The sequence below is a fragment of the Leptonychotes weddellii genome, chromosome 5 (genome assembly GCF_054177405.1).
Source record: "Leptonychotes weddellii isolate Sample4059 chromosome 5, ASM5417740v2, whole genome shotgun sequence".
NCBI lineage: Eukaryota > Metazoa > Chordata > Mammalia > Carnivora > Phocidae > Leptonychotes > Leptonychotes weddellii.
In genome coordinates, this window is record NC_138373.1 from 131530032 (window position 1) to 131551698 (window position 21667).

At 36.0% G+C, this 21667-nt stretch overlaps 1 pseudogene; it reads left to right on the forward strand.

Moving 5' to 3' along the window:
• Positions 1-12518: 12518 nt before the first annotated feature.
• On the forward strand, positions 12519-20185 carry LOC102738021 (cytochrome c oxidase subunit 6B1 pseudogene; annotated as a pseudogene).
• Positions 20186-21667: the final 1482 nt, after the last annotated feature.

The window sequence follows — 21667 nt, forward strand, 5'->3', positions numbered from 1 at the left end:
TCTAGTCAATAGTAGGCTATTACTAGTTTGTTAAATTTTCGGAGCATCAAAAGATAAGCATGGATTTTCAACTGGGCAGAAGGGTGGCTCCTCTAACCTCTGTGTTGTTCAAGGGTTAACTGTACACCACGTCTGTTCTTAGAGCAGGAGGAAACTTCTCCCTGTGTACTGGATCTGACATTAAGATCAACCATTTCAAATGTCCTCTTTCATTTCTTTAATATCTCTAAAGATACCCAGAAGTTAAATTTGCAAAGTAGATCACTTTTTCTTTTCCAAAATGTTTTCTTGATCCTAAAACTACTTGTCTCCTGAATGGCTCCTCTAAGGCAATGATGTCACTTAGGCTTCAAGCTAAAAATCTTCTCAGTCTTCTCGATTCTTACATCTCTATCTCCGCCCCCTGTTATCTTACCCTCCACACAAACTCACTCGTGTAGTAACCAAACCCTATGAATTCTACCTCGAAATTTTATCTTCACCTCTTTGTTTCCATTGTCACTGCTTTTTTCCAAATGAATATTACTGTTTATTTAAACTTTAGCAACTATCTCCTAACTGGGTTTTCTCCCATCAGTGTCTCCTTTTACTCCAGTTCACTTTCTACATTGTAGTGGAGGAAGGGAAGGAAGGAAAAGAGAGAGAGAAGGGAAATTTTATCCATGTTCTTCCTCTTCATAAAAAGTTATTTTAGATCCCTGCCTGCAGGAAAAAGTGCAATTTTCTTGGCTTACTTCAAATCACCTTTCATATTCTGTAGCTAATCTCTCATTCTGGTGTTATTTACATCACTCCCTGATATGTGCCCTTCTGTCTTTAGGAAACGTCTTAGTGTTTCCTACCCAAGCTAGACTTGTTGACAAATTTATGGCTTCTGATATGTTGTTCCCTCTGTCATTCCACCTGAATTTTTTACCTGGCATCTCCTACTCAACTTTTCCACCTCAGCTCAAATATCACCTTTTCTGGGAAGCCTTCCCTGACTTCTTCAGTGTTTTGAAGCCCATTATGGTCCCACATATTCATACATGTATTGTTATACTCAACTTTGAATTGCAAATAATTTGTTTCAATAATCAGTTATTTTTCATAGCATCCTGTTTATACCTCCTTGATGTCTATTAAACTATACTGTAATAACATCTCTATATTCTTTTCCCAAGGACAGTGTCTAAACCAGAACCTGACTAGATTCGAATTGATTTTAGAGTCATTGAGATATTATTAATTTACTCAACCAGAATGTCACTAGATTAGAATTATGTGTCCTCAACCCATTTTTGAGTCATGTTAAGTGCAACAAATTCTATGAGCACTTAATTTTGAAAGTAATGCATGGCAAAGCAATTGTTATACCTAGAAGAGGTTAAACAATAAGAGAAAAAAGAGAGGAGAATTAAGTCATTAACACACATTTTATCAATTGTTCCAGCTCCTGGAGGTCTTCCCTCAATATGACCTTTGAGTTGCCTGAGTTTGGCAGAGTAACATGGGCTGATACTGCCATATGGCGTCAAAAGGAACCAACTCACTGGAAAAATATGACCCCCTTATGCTGTAACTTTTGCCACACTGTGAGAAGTACATTTTTTTTTTCCTTTTAAATAGCTTGGGAAGTTTTTTTTCCCCTTTCTTTTAATGTGGTTTGATTTCTTTAAAAGAAAACAAAAAAAATCTCCAATATATCTTGTGTATTTGCAGGCTAATTATTTCTAACAGCTAATATGTATTGTGGGATGCTTACCATGTGCCCACTGCAGTAGAAGATTCAAAAGCAATGCCATATAAAATTTAGTCCCTGACCTCCTCCAAGGAGCTGATAGTTTTGTTGAAGACAAAATGTCTTGCCATAAAATTTTTTTTCCCTTTCTCCCTTCTTCCCTCTCTTCTGCCTTTACATTTTTCTTTCTCTTCCTTTCTTCCTTCCCTCCTTTCTACCTTCCTCCCTCTCTCTTTCCTTCCCTCTTTTTTTCTCCCTTCCTTCCTTCCTTCCTTTTTTTTCTTTTTCTTTTCTCCCCCTCTCTCTTCTCTTTTGTAAATAGAAAACTATTTGTGTATTAGCATGTGTTTATCCTCAGGACATCAGAGTAATTTACTTTAACTCCTTTACTTTTTTTCAGTTCCATGGAAGGAAATGAATTGTCATCTAGGTAAATCTATTTCTTTCCCATGGGTCACAGAGGCAAGTTAGAATATCCTATCCCAATAAAAAATTGACTCTCTATTTACGATTAAATATGGTCTAACTGGGAGATGAAAATAAGGCAAATAGATATAAAGAGACAAAAGTGTACGTTCATTTTGTGTGGAATTTCTTAATTTGCATCTTTTGAAATAAAAATGGTTGAAAAAATTGTAGATTTCCTAAGGAAGAGTGTCAGTAATGTTTGCCTTAGGGAGAATCAGCCTTACAAGGATTACTTCCTCTAATTCATTACTTTTTTTTTAATTTTTATTTTTAATTGAAGTATAGTTGACATATAATATTATATTAGTTTCAGGTGTACAATATAGTGATTCAACAATTACATACATTATGAAATGCTCACCATAGTAACTATAGTTATCATCTGTCACTGTATAATGTTATTACAGTATTATTGACTATATTCCCTAAGCTATCCCCCACACCATCCTTAACTGTGCTATCTTCACACAATGATGTAGTGAGCAGTTGAGAATATCACAGCTTTATTAATAGTAATAATACTACTAATACAGATGCTAATAATATACTTTAAAAACTAGAGAGGATTCCATTTTTTTTTTCCTTAGGCTGATACCCTTTTCAGACTTCTGCATCCTGTAATTGTTTCTTGAGAGAAGAAGGAAGAGTTGAAGCTCTCATGCTCAGAATGCCCATGGGAACACACTACAGATGTGAACTTCAACTGCTAGATGTGTCAGAGCTGAAAATGCCATAAGCCACAAGCGGAAATCCTTAAACTTTGAAAAAAAAGTATGAAAGTTATTTTGGAACATGGGACAGTGCCTGAGTGAGGCAAGTTGCGGGTATTAAGAATGTCTGAAAAAAAGCAAAAGCAGAGAGAAGTTCCAAAAAAAGGAATGGGAGGACTTTGAAAGCAAACTTCGTCTATTTGACAATTCTAATTAAAACTGAATTTGTGGGGCACCTGGGTGGCTCAGTTGTTAAGCGTCTGCCTTCAGCTCAGGTCATGATCCCAGAGTCCTGGGATCGAGCCCTGCATCAAGCCCCGCATCGGGCTCCCTGCTCCGCGGGAAGCCTGCTTCTCCCTCTCCCACTCCCCTTGCTTGTGTTCCCTCTCTCACTGTGTCTCTTTCTGTCAAATAAATAAGTAAAATCTTTTTAAAAAATTTAAAAAAAAAACTGAATTTGTAATGTCTGTTCAGGCCAAGTTAAGATAATTGATAAATTCTCACAGTACAACTGCTTTGTAGAATAGTGTTTTGTTTTGTTTTGTTATACAGAACTATTTGGTTAGTTACCTCAATTCATTATCTTCCTCATGTGAATATAATCTTTAGATTCACTGAAATTCCATCTTTCTTCTTCTCACACTTCTTACATCCTGTATTTCCTACCGAACTAAGTAGAAATCAATTTAATTTACCTTCCACCTTCCCTTTCTCCTTATTTAGCCAAAAACATATGTTTCAATAGTTATAGCACAAATTTTGCTAATAAGCATTATATACTTGAGGCATTGTGATAAAAATCATTACTGGTTCATTACAGCTTCATATATTTGGGATTATAGGTGAATCTTCATTTTAACTCATGGGTTTAACCCCAGCTGTGTAGTTTCACCAATACTTTAGACATGAGATTTGACTTAAAAGGAATCCTGCTGCACACAGAGCAGTTGAGTAAAGAAAATGTGATAAACTCTTTATAACTTGCATATGTTATTTACTGAATTCCTTTAAACCATAGATGTTGTCCTCCAAATGCATCTTAACTCCTCAGAAAAATTTCAACAGAGTTGAAAGATAAAATAATAGCTTAGGGTTATTGATAAAATAATCTTATTCTCATTTATTTTTGCATTTATTGATGGTTTTGATTTGTACATTTATTTGCATCTTCTAGTTTTCCTCTTGATTAACCACACCAGAGGCTTATCTACTTGGTTGGTTTGTACTGTTTTCAATTTTGCTTATTTCCACCCTTTATCTATTGCCTTCCTACTTCTTTCTTTGGGTTTATCGTGTTCTTTTTAAAAACATATTCAATTGCATATGTAGCTCCTTTCAGGCTTTCTTCTATTCTAATAGAAACACCTAAAGTTACAAATTCTTCTCAAAACACCATTTTCCCCACATTCCACAATTTTAAATATGAAATATTTTTGTTATTCAGTTCAAAATCTTTTTAATTTTCATAATGATTTCTTTTTTTAACCATGAGTTATCTGGAGATATATTATAAAATGTTCAAATACATATATTTCTTTAATTTATATTTTTTAACCTCCAACATGATTGAATTGTGACCAGAGAATGTGCACTATGGAATACCTTTACTGTGAAATGTGTTAAGATTTACTTTATAACCCAATCAATCTATGTGAAATTTCAAAGTCTGTTTGAATTACTAAAATTTGCACTTTTTGAACATGACTTTTAACCACTGCTCCCATTTCTTTAATGACTGTTGATCTATAATGTTTCCTATTTTTAGCTGGACCAATTTTGATCATTTGTATTTTTTCCAAAAATTTTTCTCCAGATTTCAACACGCAATACCATTTGTGGAAGGATAGAGTATAAGAGATAGGGAGGGCATGTACTGAAAGGAGCACTAGGTGTTACACGCAAACAATGAATCATGGAACACTACATCAAAAACTAATGATGTAATGTATGGTGATTAACATAACATAAAAAAAAAAGAGATAAGGAACCTCTGGTGTGTCCTGACAGGAGAGTTGTAGACCAGATCCCTAGGGTTCTAGAGCAAGTCCATACCTTTTACAGCATAAAAAGCAGAGCTTTATTCGACATTCCATCGGTAGCTCTTGGCATGCTACTGGGGATCATAGGATAGGAAGTCATGATACAACTCCTTTTCATCTGACCTACCAATCATAAGGTTGGGTAGGCACAGCAGCAATCCATTAAACTATGGAAATGTTTCTTTGGGGTTGGGCCTGAGCAATCAGATAGCCAATCTGTCACCCATACCGAAGTAGTGTGTCTCCTTCAGGTTAGTCACCCCTTTGGGTTTCCTCATAACCAGATAAGAAAGAAGGAAAAATTCTGAATCCTTGTCTTTTTCTGAATGTCATGACAATGTTTGTTAGAATTTTAGTGTCACAATGACTTTTTTCCCCCAATTTTATTGCGATACAATTGATTGTATAAGTTCAAGGTATACAAACTAATGAGTTGACGTATGCATATATTGTGAAATGATTACCACAGTAAGTAGTGAACATTCGTCACCTCACATAGCTACAAGTTTTTTTCCTTGTGATGAGAACTTTTAAGATCTACCCAATAATAAGCTGGTTATTTATATTATGACAAGTAATGATTTTTATCACAATGCCTCAAGTATATAATGCTTATTAGCAAAATTTGTGCTATAACTATTGAAACATATGTTTCTGGCTAAATAAGGAGAAAGGGAAGGTGGAAGGTAAATTAAATTGATTTCTACTTAGTTCGGTAGGAAATATAGGATGTAAGAAGTGTGAGAAGAAGAAAGATGGAATTTCAGTGAATCTAAAGATTATATTTTTTATTTATTTTTTAAGATTTTATTTATTTGACAGAGAGAGCGAGAGAGCACAAGCAGGGGAGCAGGAGAAGGAGAGGGAGAAGAAGGCTCCCTGCTGAGGAGGGAGCCCAATGCGGGGCTCGATCCCAGGACCCTGGGATCATGACCTGAGCCGAAGGCAGATGCTCAACCATCTGAGCCACCCTGGTGCCCTTATGATACAGTATTATTACCTATAATCACCATGCTGTACATTATGTCTTGAAGACTTTTTTATCTTATAGCTAGAAGTTTGTACCCTTTGACCACCTTCACCCATTTTGCCCATCCCCCACTCCTGCCTCTGGCAACCACAAATATGATCTATGTTTCCATGAGTTTCTGGTTTCTTTTTTAGATTCTGTGCATAACTGAAATCACAGAGTATTTGTATTTCTCTGAGTTATTTCACTTAGCATAATGCAAATCAAATCAAATACAAATGCAAATCAAAACCACAATGAGATATCTCCTCACACCTGTTACAATGGCAATCATTTTTAAAATTTTTTTGTTTTGATATATATTTAAATATAAAGTCAAGGATATATCCTACTAGACTTAATATAATGTGGTTTAAAAAATAATAATTGTTGGAGGACATATCAAATGCCTTTTTGACCTCTGTGAAGATTAACACTTTTTTCTTTCAACCTATTATTAAGGAAATGATATTAATAAAGGTGGAGGTTAATGTGGGTGGGAAAAGGATTATATTTATTACATGTCTTTATTTGTACACCTGTACTGTTTAGCTAAGTAAATGTTTAATAATTGGTTTTTGAGTGATTTTGCTTTTATAGCTTGCCAGGAAATTTTATGGTATTATCTGTGTGACTATGTGGTAAAGAAGAATAAGAATTTTAGAGACAGAAAAATCACTTGAGACACAACTACAATATTCTAGTGAGAAAGCAATACACACTGATTTGATATAAAAATCATTCTAGTTGTTCTGTAGAATTTTCCACATTCTAGGTGGTAAGAATATTTCCTCATGTTATTTCCTAACCTTTCTTAATACCCCAGTGTTTCCAGAGAATTTAGACTTAAGGTTTGATTAGATTCAAATTTTTTTGTTGTTGTTCTGTTTTCGTAAGTGGGAACTCTTCAAAGGTCATTCTGTGCTGATTATACCCCTTCAGATCAGGAAGCATTTATTTTCTGGCTTTTCATGAAGCTGAGATTGTTCACTCAGTTCAAATGGTGAAAGCTTGATTTCTTCACTTCCAATTTCCCCATGAACTTTTCATTTATTTTTTGTTTTAACTAACCATTGATGACCCTTGCCTGAGTCATTTACTTCTTAAAGGATTGCAAAAATGGTAATTTTCTAATTATATCATTTGCCTGCTCATATTAGGTGGACTTTTTCAGTGGAAAATACTTCTATCATCTACTAGGGCTCTTCGCTTTCTGTATTATACAGTTCATATAGAAAGGATAATGGCTTGACATTTTTCTTTAGTTATCAATTTACAGAGAAATAGTTGGTGCCCCAGTAACCCCCAATGGTAAGTGGTTTGTTTTTGTTATTTTTGAATATGTTTGACATATAACACTGTGTGAGTTTAAGGTGTACAATTTGTTAATTTGGTACATTTATATATTGTAATGCTGTTGCCACTATAACGATATTTAGCATCTCTATTACATTACATAATTACCTTTTCTTTTTAGTGGTTTCACTAAGTTTTAGTGTCCTTAGCAAGTTTGATGATTGTAAGTAAAATATTGTTGTCTATATTCATTATACTGTGCATTAGATCTCTATGGCCTATTTACTACTCTTTGCAAGTTTGTACCCTTAAACAGCATCAATCTTATCCCTTGACCCCCTATCACTGGTGACCACCATTTTACTCTATGTTTTTTATGGGTTTGACTTTTTAGATTCCACATATAAGTGATATCATGCAGAACTTTTCTTTCTCTGATATATCACACTGAGCCTAATGTACTCAATGTCCATCCATGTTGTTACAAATGACAGGATATCCTGCTTTCTCATGGTTGAGAAATATTCCATTGTGTTTGTATGTGAACACAATATACACATATATTATACATACATACGTATGTATATATGTATGGTTATTTCCATATCTTGGTAAATGGTTTTTAAATTCTCTTCATTGAAGATGAAGATGTGGGGAATATTTGTTTATCCAGTTTTCTTTTTATTCTTAACAACTGGGTTGTAAACATTTTTAAAAAATGATCTCAAACTCTGCATTCAGTTTTGTAAATCTATTTAAAATATTGTTTATACATATCTTTGTGTTTCATTGCTCTCAGTGTTCACTGTTAATAATATCAAGCAGTGATTTCTTAATTTGATTTCACCCATTGTGTTCAGACATAAATGATATTTAGATTGTACATTTTCTGTTCCTATATGTTATATACACACAAATATACTATACAACCTCAACTTCACTGTTCATAAAATTCTTCATTTTTTAAATTTAAATTCAATTAGCCAACTTATAGCACATCATTAGTTTCAATGTAGTGTTCAATAATTTATCAGTTGCATATAACACCCAGTGCTCATAAAATTCTTCATTTAATAATTTTTTCCTTTGAATGAAGGATTCACCAACCTGATGCTTCCTATCCACTGATGCTTCCCCCCCATACTTTTCTTCCCTATTAAAAAACTTTTTATTTTGAAATGAATTGTACATAACACATATGAACTATTTAAAAATGAAGAGGGCACGTATTGAGTGGAGCACTGGGTGTTATACGCAAACAATGAATCATGAAACACTGCATCAAAAACTAATAATATAATGTATGGTGATTAACATAATATAATAAAAGAAAATTTAAAAAATGACAATAATGCAAGTGTCCATGTGAATTTATGTGAATAATGTGAATATTAAGAAGTAGAACACTTTGTATTATTGAAGCTCCAATGTGCTCCTCGCAATCATGTTTCCTCTCCCTTTCTAGAGGTAACCAACAGCCTGAATTTTGTTACTTCCTTATATTTCTTTGTAGTTTTAAAAAATGTGTATGTAATCACAAAACCTTACATTATTTAAATTTGCCTACTTTAAGCTTTATATTAAATTTATAATGCATAAAAATTCCTTGATACTTTAATTTGCTTATTTCTATGCATTTTAGAAGTCATCCATGTGACAACAACAAAAACAAACCACCCAATTTAAAAATTGGCTAAAGACACGAATAGACATTTTTCCAAAAGGACATACAGATGGCCCATAAGCATATGAAAAGATGATCAACATCACTAATCATTAGGGAAAAGCAAACCAAGGCCACAAGGAGATATCACCTCATACTTGTGAAAATGGCCACTATAAAAAAAAAAAAAGACACAAAAAAAAACAGGAAATAAGAAATGTTAGCAAGAGCATGGAAAAATTGGAACACTTGTGCACTGTTGATGGGAATGTAAAATGGTGTAGCCACTATAGAGAACAGTATGGCAGTTTTTTTTAATTAAAAATAGAATTACCATATAATCTAGCAATTCCACTTCTAGGTCTACACTTAAAATTGAAAGCAAAATCTCAAGGAGGTATTTGTACACACATGTTCATAGCAAAATTATTCACAATAGCCAAAGATAGCAGCAACTCAAGTGTCCATAGATGGATGAATGGATAAACAAAATGTGGTATATACATACAATGGGATGTTATTAAGCCTTAAAAAGGAAGGAAATTCTGACACGTGTTGTAACATGGATGAACCTTGGGGACATTATGCTTAGTGAAATAAGTCAGTCACAAAAAGGCAAATACTGTATGATTCCAGTTATACAAGATACCTAATATAGTCAAATTTATACAGACAGAAGTAGAATGGTGGTTGCCAGAGGCTGAGGGAGGGAGGATGGGGAGTTGTTATTTAATAAGTATAGAGTACCAGTTTTGCAAGATAAAAAGAGTTCTGAAGATTGATTGCACAACAATATTATGCACTTAATATGACTAAACTATACACTCCAAAATGGTCAAAATGGTAAATTATATGTTACGTGTATTTTCCCACAAGTAAAAAATTTTAAAAAGTCATACACATGAATGTATATGCAATATCTTCATTACATTTTTAGGAATGAAATTATTTATCCTTGGGAATATTTTCAAGATCAAGATCTTGCTGTTACTTGTCTTTTTTTGCTCTCTTTATGGGTCTTTTGTTGAAATTAGTTGTTAATTTTAGTGTAGTCACATTTATCAATCTTTATCTTTATGATTGGCATTTTAAAAACCTTTTTTAAGGGTGCCTGAGTGGCTCAGTCGGTTAAGCGTCTGTCTTTGGCTCAGGTCATGATGCCAGGGTCCTGGGCTTGAGCCCCGCATCAGGCTCCCTGCTTAGTGGGGAACCTGCTTCTCCCTCTCCCTCTACTGCTCCCCCTGCTTGTGCTCTCCTCTGTTTGTCAAATAAAATCTTTAAAAAAAATCTTGTTTAATATATCTTTCCCCCCCCCAAAAAATATATATATATCTTTCCCTACCTTGAAATATTCTTCTTATTATTAAATATTTTAAAGGTTTCTACCCTATTTAAGTCTTTAATCCATCTAAAATTGATTTGTGAAGCACAATATTTACTTTTTCCCCCATATGGATAACAAAATGTCTCTATAGCATTTACTAAATAATATCTTCTTTCCCACTGATTTGCATTTACAAGTCTGTCGTGAATCAAGTTTCTAGATTTCCATGAGTCTAGTTTTGGGGCTCTCATTTGTTTTTCCATTGATTAAATTTTTATGTCCACTGCACTACCATCTTCTTAAATTCATATATTTTTAATGTACAAAAATTGTGTTTTCTAATGTATGTTACTGGGATATAAAAATTTAGTTTTGTTTGTACATTAATTTTGACTAAACTCTTACTAATTTGGTAATTTTTCTGTATTCTTTGGAGACTTATATTTAGAGAATCAGATCATTTGTTGATAATGATATTTTCCTTTTCTTTGTAAGCTTTGTAAGTTTGCCATAGTTTTTTTGCATATGCTTTTTATTAGATTACGTTTCTTCTGGAGCGCCTGGGTGGCTCAGTCCCTTACGCATCTGCCTTTAGGCTTAGGTCATGATCTAAGTGGCTCAGCAGGGAATCTGCTTCTCCCTTTGCCCCTCCCCCTGCTTGTGTTCCCTCTCCCTCCTTCTCTCTCTCTCAAATAAATAAATAAATAAATAAAATCTTTAAAAAAATAAATTAAGTTTCTTCTATTCTTAGTTTGCTGAGTTTTTCACATGGATTTACGTTGACTTATAGCTAATGCTAATTTGGTTAAAATAATTGGCTAAAGTACTTGTATGATTTTTCTCCTTTAATCTGTTAAAGGAAATTACTTTATGCTGAGTTATATTAATAGATTCTCTAAGGTTAAGCAAACTTGGTCATTATACATTATTTTTTATATACATTTCTGTATTTGGTTCATTATGTTTTTCTTAAGATAGTTCATTAATTACATAGTGAAATCTTTCTATTTGCAAGTATCTATGTTGTAGTAAAGAAATAAAGACACAACTAAACTAAAGCAAGAGAACTACCATTAATGAAGTAAGTTTTTACCCTTAAATTTGAACACTTAGGTTAACTTAGAGACATAGAAACAGTTATGATTTATATTGCCTGTAGTAAACTGGATTGGATGGATTATTTCTGTGACTAATGTGAGAAGTAAAAGAGGAGCAGTGGATAACTAAGGGTGTCACCAATTATTGTTAGGAGCAGTTATTGCTGACACCAGAATCATAATGTTCTGAGCTCTAAGTTATTAGTATTTTGATGTGAATTTATGCCGAAGTTCTAGGTGTCTATTAAATAACATATTCTCTATATGTAATTGTATGGTCACCCTACATTTAACAGACCATTAATATATATTAGTGTCTATTTTAATCTTCTAAAATTAATTCTGTAATATGGGTTGCACTTTTTACTCATAAAACTTCATCTTTACTAAACCTATAGACAGAAAGGAGGACTTAAGATGGTGGAGTAGTAGGAGGACCTTATGCTTGCCTCTCCCTCGAACACAACTAGATAATTCTCAAATTATTCTGAACACCCAGGAAATCAGTCTGAAGACAGAAAGAACAAACTGCACACTGAAGGGAGAAAAGAGACACATTGTGGAAGGCGGGAGGTGCAGTGATGTGATTTGGGGGAGAAAAGAATGGTGGGTGCTGCAGAAGGGAGGGAGCCCTGATTCTGGAGAGAGGAGAGAGAGAGAGAGAAAGGGAGAGAGAGAGAGAGACAGAGAGAGCAACATGCAGGGGATTACACAAGAAAAACACTTCCCAAAACCATTGACTGAGAAAATGAAAGGGGCTGATTATCACAAGTTTTACAAGCAGCGGAGCTGAAAGTCTGAAATTTTAGAAGTCTGCACTACCTCTGAGTGGAGACTGGTGGGCATAGCAGTGCTCCTGTAGAGAAGGAGGGCAGAGGCCTGGGAGTGGACAATGTGCTCTGAAGATCACATGGGTTTGCACCAGGAGAGAGAGTTCCCCTTCTTGGAGTGCATTTGGGAGAGGTGGCACTGCATCTCCGGGGACAAAAGAGATGGCAAGGTGCCATTGAACTGCCCCATTCATTAGCACAGAAGCAGAGATGCCTGCTGAGGGCATCTAATCTAGACGCTAGCTTTTTACTAATGCTTTGCCATAAATTCCAAGCCCCTGCACGCACATTCGTGTGACTGCCGTTCTGGGACAAACCGGCACCAGCCACAGCATGGTGAGTTCCTCCTCCAGAGGATCATCATGGGTCTGCGCTGCTTTGGGTCCCTAAAATTTGGAGTTTTGGAACCCAGCTGCGCTCCTGAGATAAAACACAGGGGCACTGTGCTGCCAGGTGGGCAGAGGGCTCAGATACAGACAGGGTGAAGACAGGGATCTGACGGAAGCCTGGAACACAACACGGGAAATTGTTCACTCTTCTGTTAAGAGTTTCCCAAACAGCAGTAGTCATGAACTCCCCTCTCTAGGGAAGAGAGTAAGGTGGTGCATTTTTTCACTCCTCCTATCACCACAGGCTGACCTCAGCGAGGGGCACAGTGCACACAGTGGAGGCTTGAGCTTACACCAAGCCCCACCCCCCTGCGCTCTGCAGGTGCCTTTTTTAATAGGGCAAGTGTGATTGAGAGCCAGGGCACAGCAGGCCCCTCCCCCAGAAGAGCACAAACCCCACAATCGCAACCAGTGTGCTAATCATGAAGTGCTGCAAAGCCTGAGCTCTAGTGGAAATAGAACTAGGCACAGGCTTTCCTAACACAGAAAAGACAGAGATCTAGACAAAATGCCAAGACAGAGGAATTCATCCTGAAAGAAAGAGCAAGAAGAGGTCATGGTCAGGGAGCTAATCAAAATAGATATAAGTAATATGCTTGAACCAGAATTTAAAACAACAATCATAAGAATACTAGCTTGGGCTTGAGAAAAGCATAGAAGAAACCAGAGAAACCCTTATTGCAGAGACAAAAGACCTAAAAACTAATCAGGTCAAAATAAAAAATGCTATAAATGAGATGCAAAACCAACTGGATGTAATAGCCACAAGGATGGAAGAAACACAGGAACAAATAAGTGATATAGAAGATAAGATTATGGAAAATACTGAACCTGAAAAGAAGAGGGAAAGAAAAATATTGGATCATGAAGGTAGTCTTAGGGAACTCAGTGACTCCATAAAGCATAATAACATATCATAGGAGTCCCAGAAGAAGAAGAGAGGGGGAAAAGGGGCTGAAGGTTTATTTGAGGAAATTGTAGCTGAAAACTTCCCTAATTTGGGGAGAGAAACAGATCCAAATCCAGGAGGCACAGAGAATACCTATCAAGATCAACAAAAGCCAGCCAACATTAAGACATATCATAGTAAAATTTGCAAAATACAGGAATAAGAAAAGAATCCTGAGAGCAGCAAGGGAAAAGAAATTCCTAACATACCAGGGAAGACAAATCAGTTTAGCAATGGATTTATCCACAGAAACTTGGCAAGCCAGAAGAAAGTGGCATGATATATTCAACCTGCTGCATGGGAAAAATATGAAGCCAAGATTACTTTATCCAGCAAGGCTGTCATTCAGAATAGAAGGAGAAAAAAAAGATTTTCCCAGACAAAAACTAAAGGAGTTCGTGACCAGCCCTGCAGGAAATAGTAAAGGGGACTCTTTGGGAAAGACCAAAAGCAACAAAGACTAGAAAGGAACAGAGAAAATCTCCAGAAACAATGACTTTACAGGTAATACAATGGCACTAAATTCATATCTATTGATTATCTATTGATAATCATTCTATATGTAAATGGACTAAGTGTTCCAGTCAAAAGATGTAGGGTGTCAGAATGGATAAAAAAGAAGGCCCATCTATATGAGGACTACAAGAGACTCATTTTAGACCTAAAGACACCTCCAGATTGAAAGTGAGGGATGGAGAACCATCTATTGTGCTAATGGACGTCAAAAGAAAGCCAACATAGCCCTACTTATATCAGACAAACTAGATTTTAAACCAAATACTGTAAGAAGAGATAGGAAGGACACTATATCATAATAAAGGGGTCTATTCAACAAGAAGATCTAACAATTGTAAATATTTATGCCCCCAACTTTTAACCCCCTCCTTATAGGAATGGACATATCATCTAAGTGGAAAATCAACAAGGAACTATGACTTTGAATGACAAACTGGACCAGATGGACTTAAAAGATCTATTCAGAACATTTCATCCTAAGGCAACAGAATACACATTCTTTTCCAGTGCACATGGAACATTCTTCAGAATAGATCACATTATGGGTCACAAATCAGGCCTCAACAAGTACAAAATGTTTGAGATCATATCATGCGTATTTTCTGACTACAATACTATGAAACTTGAAGTCAACCATGAGAAAAAATTTAGAAAGACCACAAAAACATGGAGGTTAAAGAACATCCTCCTAAAGAATGAATGGGCCAACCAGGAAATTAAAGAAGAAATTTAAAAAAATACATGGAAGCAACTGAAAATGAAATGATGACAGTCCAGAACCTTTGGGATGCAGCAAAGGTGGTCATAAGAGGGAAGTATATAGCAATACAGGCCTACCTCAAGAAGCAAGAAAAATCTCAAATACAACCTTACCTTACAACTAAATAAGCAAGAAGCAATCTTACCACATTAAGAAACAAGAACAATCTCAAATACAACCTAACCTTACAACTAAAGGAGCTAGAAAAGAAACAGTAAGTAAAGCCTAAAGCTAGCAGAAGAAGGGAAATAATAAAGATTAGAGCAGAAATAAATGGCATAGAAACAAAAACCCAGGAGAACAGATCAACAAAACTAAGAGCTGGTTCTTTGGAAGAATTAATAAAATTGATAAACTCCTAGCCAGACTTATCAAAAAGAAAAAAGAAAGGACCCAAATAAATGAATTAATAATGAAAGAAGAGAGATCACAACCAACACCACAGAAATACAATTATAGGAAAAATTATGAAAAATTATATGCCAAAAAATTAGGCAATCTGGAAGAAATGAATAAATTCTTAGAAACATAAACTATCAAAACCAAAACAGGAAGAAATAGAAAATTGGAATAGATCCATAACCAGCAAAGAAATTAAATGAGTAATCAAAAATCTCCTAACAAACAAAAGTCCCAGGCCAGATGGCTTCCCAGGGGAATTCTACCAGACATTCAAAAAAGAGTTAACACCTATTCTTCTCAAACTGGTCCAAAAACTAGAAATGGAAGGAAAACTTCCAAACTCATTCTATGAGGCTAGCATTACCTTGATTCTGAAACCAGACAATGACCCCACTAAAAAGGAGAATGATAGGCCAATATCCCTGATGAATGTGGATGCAAAAATTCTCAACAAGATAATAGCAAATCAAATCCAACAGTGCATTACAGAATTATTCACCACCATCGAGCAGGATTTATTCCTGGGCTACAGGTGTGGTTCAATATTCACAAATCAATCAATGTGACATACCACATTAATAAAAGAAAGGATAAGAACCATATGATCCTTTCTTTAGGATCCTTTAGGTAGATGCAGACAAAACATTTGACAAAGTACAGCATCCATTCTTGATAAAACCCTCAACAAAGTAGGGTTAGAGGGAACAAAGCTCAACATCATAAAGGCCATACATAAAAGACCCACAGCTAATATCACCCTCAATGGGGAGAAACAGAGCTTCTCCTCTAAGGTCAGGAACAAGACAAAGGTGTCCTCTCTTACCATTGTTATTTAACATTGTACTGGAAGTTCTAGCCTCAGCAATCAGACACCAACAACAAAAAATAAAAGGCATCCGAATTGTCAAGGAAGAAGTCAAACTTTCACTATTTGCAGATGACATGATACTCTGTAGAAAACCATAAGACTCCACCAAAAACTTGCTAGAACTGATACACGAGTTCAACAAAGTTGCAGAATTAAAATCAATTTATAGAAATCTATTGCATTTCTATACACTGATAATGAAGAAGCAGAAAGAAAAATGAAGGAATTGATCCCATTTACAATTGTATCAAAAACCGTAAGATACCTAGGAATAAACCTAACCAAAGAGATAAAAGATCTGTACTCTGAAAACTTTAGAACACTGATGAAAGAAATTGAAGAGAACAAAAGGAATTGGAAAACATTCCATGCTCGTGGATTAGAAGAACAAATATTGTTAAAATGTCTATACTACCCAAAGCAATCTACACATTTAATGCAATCCCTCTCAAAATACTAATAACATTTTTCACAGAGCTAGAATAAACAATCCTAAAATTTGTATGGAGCCACAAAAGACCCCAAATAGCCAAAGCAATCATGAAAAAGAAAAACAAAACTGAAGGCATTTTGATTCTGGATTTCAAGCTATATTACAAAGCTGTAGTCATCAAGGCAGTGTGGTACTGTCACAAAAACAGACACATAGATCAATGGAACAGATAAGAGAACCCAGAAATGGGCCCACAACTATATGGTAAACTGATCTTTGACAAAGCAGGAAAGAATATCCAATGGAAAAAAGACTGTCTCTTCAACAAATGGTGTTGGGAGGACTAGATAGCAACATGCAGAAGAATGAAACTGGACCACTTTCTTGCACCATAGACAAAAATAAATTCAAAATGAATGAAGGACCTAAATGTGAGACAGGAAGCCCTCAAAATCCTAGAGGAGAACACAGGCAGCAACCTCTTTGACCTTGGCCATAGCAACTTCTTACTAGACATGTCTCCAGAGGCAAGGGAAGCAAATGCAAAAATGAACTATTGGGACTTCATCAAGATAAAAAAGCTTCTGTGCAGTAAAGGAAACAATCAATAAAGCTAAAAGGCAACCTTCAGAATGGGAGAAGACATTTGCAAACAACATATCTGATAAAAGGTTAGTATCTAAAATCTATAAAGAACTTATCAAACTCAACACCCAAAACCTAAATAATTCAGTTAAGAAATGGGCAGAAGACATGAATAGACATTTTTCCAGAGAAGATATCCAGATGGCTAACAGACACATGAAAAGATGTTCAACATCACTCATCATCAGGGAAATACAAATCAAAACCACAATGAGATACCACCTCATACTAGTCAGAATGGCTAAAATCAACAAGTCAGGAAACAACAGATGTTGGCGAGGATGTGAAGAAAGGAAACCCTCTTACACTGTTGGTAGGAATGCAAACTGGTGCAGCCACTCTGGAAAATAGTATGGCGGTTCCTCAAAAAGTTAGAACTACCCTGTGACCCAGGAATTGCACTGCTAGGTATTTACCCAAGGGATACAAGCACACTGTTTCTAAGGTGCACCAGCATCCCAATGTTGATAGCAGCATTATCACCAATAGCCAAATTATGGAAAGACCCAAATGTCCATCGACTGATGAATGAATAAAGATGTGGTGTGTGTGTGTGTGTGTGTGTGTGTGTGTGTGTGTTCTGGGAATATTATTCAGTCATCAAAAAGAATGAAATCTCACCATTTGCAATGTGGATGGAGCTAGAGTGTATTATGCTAAGCGAAATATAGTCAGTCAGAGAAAGACCAAATGCCATATGATTTCATTCATATGTGGAATTTAAGAAAGAAAACAGATGAACATTTGGGAAGGAAAAAAAAGAGAAAGAAGCAAACCATAAGAGACTTCACTGTAGAGAACAAACTGAGGGTTGATTGAGAGGAGATGGGTGGGGGATGGGCTAAATCGGTGATAGCTATTAAGGAGGGCACCTGTTGCCTTGAGCACTGGATGTTACATGTAACTGATGAATTACTAAATTCTACTCCTGAAACCAATATTATCAATATGTTAAATAAATAGACTTTAAATAAAAACTTGAAAAAAATAATCAAATAAAAAATTTAAAAATAAACCTACAAAAATCCCCTTTCAGCTACTGTTCAGAGCAAAATATTCAAAGAAGAGCCAATGGAGATTTGCAATCCTCTTAAGTGTCAGCATGTAAACTGCTATAAGAATCTGATTTCCTTATAAAACAACACCTGTACAAGATTTGTATTGGCAAGACCATCAAGCTACCTGACCTGGTTTGCCCGTCTCCTAAAATTTGAAAAGACAAGCACATTCCTGCAAAATATGTTTGCTTGTTTATATGTATGTATAATGGTGATGGTGGGGGTTGGGGGAGTGACATAGGTTCTCTTGTGCTGGGCCACCTTACTATCCAGGGTTCTTTGCTTTTCTAACCCTGAACACTGGTGGTGTGAAGACATGATGTTGGACTCCATCAGCTAGCTTGAGTTGTGTCCATTTGCACTTGTCCTATGTTTATTTTCCCAGAGCTAGACCCATCCTGTTCTCTCATGTCTTATTTTCAAGCAGAATTCCTAGCTCTGCAGCTTATGTCCCCTAAGTTCTTTCCATCTGGCCCATAAATAGCCTGTATCTACTTGCGTTTCCTTGGAGACTGTCTCACTGTTGCCTCCTCTCCACAATTAGGGCTACAGCTTTAATCCATGGTTTCCCCACAAAGTCATACTAATTCTACTACTTGACCCTTTCCTAGCAGGCTTTATGGCCGTTGGAGCACAGTGGTGTTGCATTCCTCTGGGAGTTGACCTATACAACAAAGAGGTAGGATCCCTAGCATTTCCAGGTGGTAGGGTAGGGAATAAACCCTAAAACTTACTTTCAATGTCCTTCTATCTGGAAGCCTCTGTTTTCCAAAAATTATTAATAATGGATTCCAGCATTCAAAACAAGTAGTTTCAAATAGTAAATTATTACATAACATGCAATGATGATTCAAATATTTTAATTTTGTAAACAGTTTATGGTGCATTATAATAAAGTAGAAAGATTTTTAAAAGCATTGTAACTTTTACTTTGCTAAACTTTGTCTTGCAGCAAAAGGTAGAAAATCAAAGATCTGGAAACATTGATTTTGGCACAATTTATTTATTTTTTATATTTTGGTTAAAAATTTGCATAAAGACAGTACTCAAAATGTGTATGTTCATTGCTTTCATATGTTAAAGATTCATCATGTTGTGCTGGAAAAGCCAGGGACTTTGGTCACGCAGATCTGAGCTGGGATAAAAATTTAGCTGTGACATTAAACAGCTCACCTGACTTCCCTGAGGCTCATTTTTATCTCATCTGTATTAATGATAGTTAGATGTCCTCTCTTTCAAAAGTTTAAATAGGAAAAAAATACCTTAAGTCATTTAGCACAGTGCTGGTCAGTGCAGATGTCCAGAATGCATTAGTTATTTTTCCAATTGTTTTCAAAAATAAACAATTCTTGGGGTGCCTGTGTGGCTCAGTCAGTTAAGTGTCTGCCTTCAACTCAGGTCATGATCCTAGGATAGAGCCCTATGTCAGGCTCTGTGCTCTGTGGGGAATCAGGTATTCCCTCTCCCTCTGCCTCTCCCCCCAGTTCCTGCTCTCTCTCTCAAATTAATTTTAAAAATCTTAAAAAAATAAAAGAGCACAGTCCGACTCTGGCGTCTTTGCTGAGGTTCACATTGAGCTGCAAGGTGCTGCTGTGGTGTGTTTAGAATCAGCACCACGGCAGAAGACATCAAGACCAAAATCAAGAACTACCAGACTGCCCCTTTTGACAGCTGCATCCCCAACCAGAACCAGACCAGGAACTGCTGGCAGAACTACCTGGACTTCCACCGCTGTGAGAAGGCAATGACTGCTTAAGTGGGTGATGTCTCCATGTGTGAATGGTACCGTCGTGTGTACAAGACCCTCTGCCCCATATCCTGGGTGTCAGCCTGGGACGACCCGCGGGCAGAAGGCACATTTCCTGGGAAGATCTGAACTGGCTTCACCCACCTCTCCTCTGTCCTCCCTCCTTCTCCCAGGGAGGTGAAGCAGGGACCTGGGTGCATGGTGATCCCCACCCTGGGATTCTGAATCATGGCTTAACTAATAATAAATACTCGTTGGAAAAGTGTAAGACTGCGTATGTGTAAAAGAGCCAGGTGATCGGGCAAGAAGCTGTGGTGGGAATTAATACCTTGACCAGTAAGAGGGGCTTCAGGGTGACTGTTTTTTTCTGTTTTGTTTAAGTTTTATGTTATTATATTGACCACCTTCTCTATATCAGACAATAGAGTGAGTGATACAAAATAGCCTCAAGCCCCTGGATGTGCTAAAATTTATCTGTATGTTCCCCTTTATTATCTATACAATTTCAAAAAACTTTTCTTATGTAATTTTTGAACCACATGAAAATAGTATAATAAAAATTCCCAAATACCCCCCAAAAAATAAAATAAAAGAGCAATTCTTCATTCAGATGGAAAATTATACATAAACAAGTCTATAAATACTTTTGAATTTCTCTACTTTTCTTCTTTTTTATTTCTGCAATACAACTCTTGGTAGTAACATGTGATGAGGACACAAGAGCGACACCAAAGAAATCTGGGAACTTTAAGACCAGTAATTACAGAAGATGCTTATGAATAAAACAAGTGAATAACTGTCTAACTCACCAGTAATGGAACTGATTCTTAATACCTTCTAATAAGAAAAAAGTTTAATAAATGAATGAAGCAAAAATGTCCCCACTTAGACCTTTCATTTAAATAGCATTTGGCTCGTTGTTCCCATTGTCTTCTCCCGTACTTCCCACTGAAAGGTCTATGAAGATGATAGAAAGTGTTACAAAACAACACTGAACACTAAGGTTGATAGGCCACCTAAACTCAGATTTCGCAAAGAGTCTTTGATAAGTACGTGAGAGTTGGTATGATTAGAAAAAAACAAAAACTTTCTAAAGGTCACCTCATAGGTGATCCAGAGATCACTTCATAAATAGGGATGATACTTTGCACCTGTCCCACTGAAGTTTCAGTGACTGGATCCTCAACATCAATAGCAAGCAGAATATTAAGTTTCTGTCCTTCTATATGCTTCTATTGTGTTTTGGGACAACGAGAATACTGTGGTTACACTTCCATTTTTTGCCTCCTGACTCCTATTCTTTGTTTAGTCAAAGAAAGAAAATCCCAGAAAGTCAGTGGGACAATGCAGGTCTAGTAATGAAGCATTATTGCCAAAGAGATGTAGTTTCCACAAATAAAACACTACAGCAAGAACTGAACACTATCAGAAATTCCTAGAAGAAACATGTCCTGAAAATTGCAGTACTTTATAGAGCTTATCATTCAGAATAGAAAAGAACAGGACATTTCCTGTAGGATATGTAGCAGCCACAGTGGTACATAGCTGAACTAGGCATATTCTTGCAAGAAACTGAGAATTGATTCAGGAGCTGTTTATATCAACCTTCTCTCCAGCTATAGATTTGAAAGAGACTTAACCATTATCTAAGAATATGAATTGGGCCAAGGGCAATCCACACAATTTGTCTGTTGACCAATACAAAAGCTAGAAAGATTTGGCTTCATTCAATGATAGCCAAAGA